Source organism: Solanum tuberosum, unplaced genomic scaffold, assembly GCF_000226075.1.
Source record: "Solanum tuberosum cultivar DM 1-3 516 R44 unplaced genomic scaffold, SolTub_3.0 scf00035, whole genome shotgun sequence".
In the NCBI taxonomy this organism is placed as follows: domain Eukaryota; kingdom Viridiplantae; phylum Streptophyta; class Magnoliopsida; order Solanales; family Solanaceae; genus Solanum; species Solanum tuberosum.
The window spans coordinates 1,021,362-1,025,616 of NW_006238963.1; the positions used below are offsets into that span (position 1 = coordinate 1,021,362).

General features: G+C 36.8%; 1 pseudogene; it reads right to left on the bottom strand.

Moving 5' to 3' along the window:
• The window catches only part of LOC102595399 (cullin-1-like), a 20,063-nt pseudogene extending 16,921 nt beyond the window's left edge, over nucleotides 1-3,142 (bottom strand).
• Nucleotides 3,143-4,255: the final 1,113 nt, after the last annotated feature.

The window sequence follows — 4,255 nt, forward strand, 5'->3', positions numbered from 1 at the left end:
TTTCTTACTCAAATGTAAAAACATTTAGAAACTTCTTTGGGAATACATAGTTCCCTAATAACTTTTGAGAAATGAACTCAACTTAAACTCTTGACTTAACTTGAAACTCTAAGCTCTTTTCTTGACTTGAAACTTGAGTCTTAAAATGAAGTTAAAACATTCAATAAAGACTCTTGAACAACTTTGAAGACTTGCTTGACTTGCTTAACTTCTAAGCTTAACTCTTAACTAACTCTCCTTGAATTGAATTATGAATTCAAGGTGTTTGATCACATGCTATAGATGAGTTTTTGACGTTTAGACGTACTTTGGAGTGTTGGAAACAACTAGGAAACATAGGTACAATACCTAAGAACATGCATAAGAAAGTGGGGAATGAATGGGAAAACCTGGCGCTCTGAGAGGCGCGGAGCGCCAGACCAAAAACTTCAGAGGAGGCCTGCTGGCGTATTGAGAGGCGCGCCGCCCCAAGGGGGAAACTTCAGAACCCCTGGCAGGCACGACGCGCCAACCCCTTGCCCAGAAACTCGACTTTTCACCCTCTTTTTTTTCCAACTCTAAACCACCCTAACTTCAAAGGTTTCAACCCCAACCACTAAGGATCATAAGATCCCTCAACATACAAGAGATTCAACTCAAAACACAACCAAATCATGTCCCCAAATCAACAAGGAACTCCAACAACACAAATCAACAAGATCAACAACACATCCAACAACTTCAACAACACAACTAATCTTTTCTTTCAAAGTAAAACGAGTTTGGAGGGTGGGGGAAAGAGCCAACCCAACCCTATGGACTCACATACCTAGTGGGGATCACCCCCGACGATATCCACGACGGAACTTGCTTGATACCCTTTCTCCTTCTTCTCTTTCTCCTCTTCTTCTCCTCTTTACTCTCAAGCCCTAGCTCTCACTCTTTTTTAAAAATGGGACAAAATGATCCAAAATAAGCCTAACACAACAATATAACCTCAAAAGAAATGGCTAGGGAAAAGACCAAAATGCCCTTAAAATTTCCGGACGGATTCCCTGCCAACTGTTTGACTTTCAAAGGGGATAACTTACTCATACGAACTCGGAATCGAGCAAACTCGGTGGCGTTGGAAAGAACATTCCATGAGCTATGCAACCATAACTGGAACTACACCTAAATCATCCTAAGCTAGAAGTTATGACTGCTCAAAGTTGGCCAAAACTCACCCTTTTTCCATACTTGGCCAAATTTCCAGATTTTTAAATTTTTCCAAAAATGACTATTTCAAATTCTAAGCCTCTTCATAATTATTTCAAATTTTCGGTTGTTACACAGGTAGACCTGCGTCTCACAAATACTGTGTAGCCTTGCGTCTTATAAGGCGCATGGGAACCTACACCTTCTTCCACAAAACTCACGGCGTCGACCTCCCGTCCAAATGTTTCCCTTTTGGTTTCAACCTTATTTTTTGTTCCTGTTTTGGAATTTAAACTCAATTTTGTTGCCCTTTTAACTCTAGACTCGTTTTACTTTATAGCCACAAAGTTTCTATAGCTTACTTTATACCACAAGTTTCAAAATTCTTTTTTTTCTCTTATACTTCGTGTCAAGTCAAACACCTTCACATAATTAGGATGGAGGGACTAAAAAGTGGCATCTTTTCATAAAAAGATGTGGTAGAAGTTGAGTATACTCTCAAACTGCAAACCAAATTCTAGAGTAGGCAAAACCCAGAAAATAGAATTAAAAAAAATCAATATAGAAGCCATGAGTTGAGCTCAGTGCTTTAACCAAGTGATCAGGTGGAGATGTTTTAATAGATAACCATAGAAACAAAATTTTGATTGAAAGAGAAAAAAGAAGGAGAACAGTAAATTACCTGATCACAGAAGCAAGTTAGTCCAACTTCATTAAGGTTCGGCAGAGATTTCCGGGCAATCAAATAGCAGTCAAGAAAATGGAATAATCTCGATAACCATCTGATCATGACCTTATGATTTGACCACCTTTTTACCAGCTCTCGCAACATGAACTCATCATGTTTTTCTCTCAAAGAAGGCAATACCTATTTTGAAATTGAATTGCACAGTGAAATTTAGAGAAGGTAGAATTATTTGGAGAAACAAAAATTAGGTAAACAAACTTTAAGCCAAATTTGAGTTTTCATCATTTTAAACCTCTAAGCGAAATGGCATTCCTAAAATAAAATACAAAAGCATCCATGAAATTTAGACGTGTTTTTTAAACTTCTCTCCACTTTCCCCATATCCTTTTCTTCATATTCAATGGGATGAAGAAGCAGGAAGAGCAGCCTTTTCAAAATTTGAATCTTATAATAGTGGGAATAAAACTAAAAGATAATATTCCTCTTGGGAAAGCAATGCCTGAATTACATTCAGATCCCAAAAAAATGTTGATACTTGAACATGGATCCTTATTAAATAAAATCATAGAGGGCATAAATAAAATCACAGAAGGCACCAAGGAAACTACCCGTACTAAGCCCTCTTTGTTTACATGGCTAAAATTGACTAATGATTTTCTGTTTTTTTATTAAAGAAATCATTTCTATAAGTTCCAAACATTCCAGAATGGTAAATAGAGAGCAAACTATCAAGAATGGTCCATGGATATAACAAAATCAAAGAATAATTAAGAATAGTACTTCTTCAATTCTTATTTTTTGTTTGGTTTATTGAAGTACCTTGTTTAATTTCTACTAAAGTGAAATGCAAATGAAAATTGCAACTACGCTTACCGTTGTTGTGATATATACTTCAAAAGCTTCACGATATTTGTCATATAGCTGTTGAGAGTAATTATGTGGGGGATTCTGAGTACACATGTTGTAAATTGTCCTGTTAGTAGACTTAAGGAAACAAAAGGTGCATCAAATCCAAGTTATCTACATGCCTAACAGTGTGGGAGTCTAAAAGGATACGTATACAGCATCATATAGTCCTCTGAGCTGAACTGAGGCTCAGGCAACCCTTCAAGAATGTTCTTCAGCTTTGTAATGCCCCATTGCATGGAGTCCAATCCATGTTTCAGATCGATTACGCTACGTTGGTTCATTGTGATTTCAATATCTTCACAATTTAACAGAATGCAACCCTACACAAATTCCAAAATCCTGTGGACCTGTTCCCAAACTAAATAACATCACCAACTAAACTCAATAAAAGCTAGTATGAAAATCAAGCAATTTTTAAGCCAGTCAAAAAATCAAATCACATTAATATTTGACTTTACCGTTGAGAATAAACAAACAAATGACAGAAAAAATGCTCTTATTGAATACTAAAGTCTTATGTTGGACAAACTACAAACTTGGCTATATCCTTGAAATATGGACCAGAATACTTGGGTTTCAAGGCTTCAAAGCGGGGACTGTTAAGGAGCGATACATACTAAGAATCGCACAGGTACCTTGAGCCAATTCTGGGTCTCTCTATAGAAAGGGTAGAAGAATATGACTACATATTGGAGGCTTAAATTCAAGTAATACAAAGAGGAGAGAAGATAAAGGAGCACAAGAATAGAATACAATAATAAAGGAACGAATCAAAGTTCACTAACTGGAAATATTCTGAATTACCAGAGTTATAGATGCCTAATTGGAAAAGGTAGTGGGTTTTTTATTGTTTGATCTTGGTCTTCTAACGATTCTTTACCACTCTGAATTAAATATTTAGTTGGGTGTATAGGACTTTTAGTATAATGAATTATCAAGAACAAATGAACCATTTATGTAACTAAACAAGTCCAAACTCCAAAATTTAAGAAGTGCAGAGATAAGCGTAAAGTTAAAGTACATGTCACAAAAAACGAAGCCTTCGAGAGAGCTCCACAAGAGTACAATAATGTGCAGTAGAGACTCCCTACATTGAGCCAAAATAAAAACCCTAAGTAATTACCTCATCCGCATTTGATTTTACTTGCCAACTAATCGTCTAAGCTCATGATTCATAACAAAATAACTCGCAGGTATAACTCAATAGTCATGTGAGCTTACTATTTAATTTTTATTCGTGCTTATTGCTCGGTGAAAAGGAATTGTCACGCCCCGAGCCTACACCCTGGGCGGGACCGGCACTCGGAGACCATTGCTAGCCCCAAGCGAACCCTTGGCCTGGCTTTCTTAACTCAGCGGAAACCTGACTCAACAGAATAACTCAATGTCATGCAAAGACATAAACAACTTAACTGATAAAATATGGCCCAAAGGGGCAACTCGAGTCTCAAAATAGAATATTTACATATATACATAGATGAG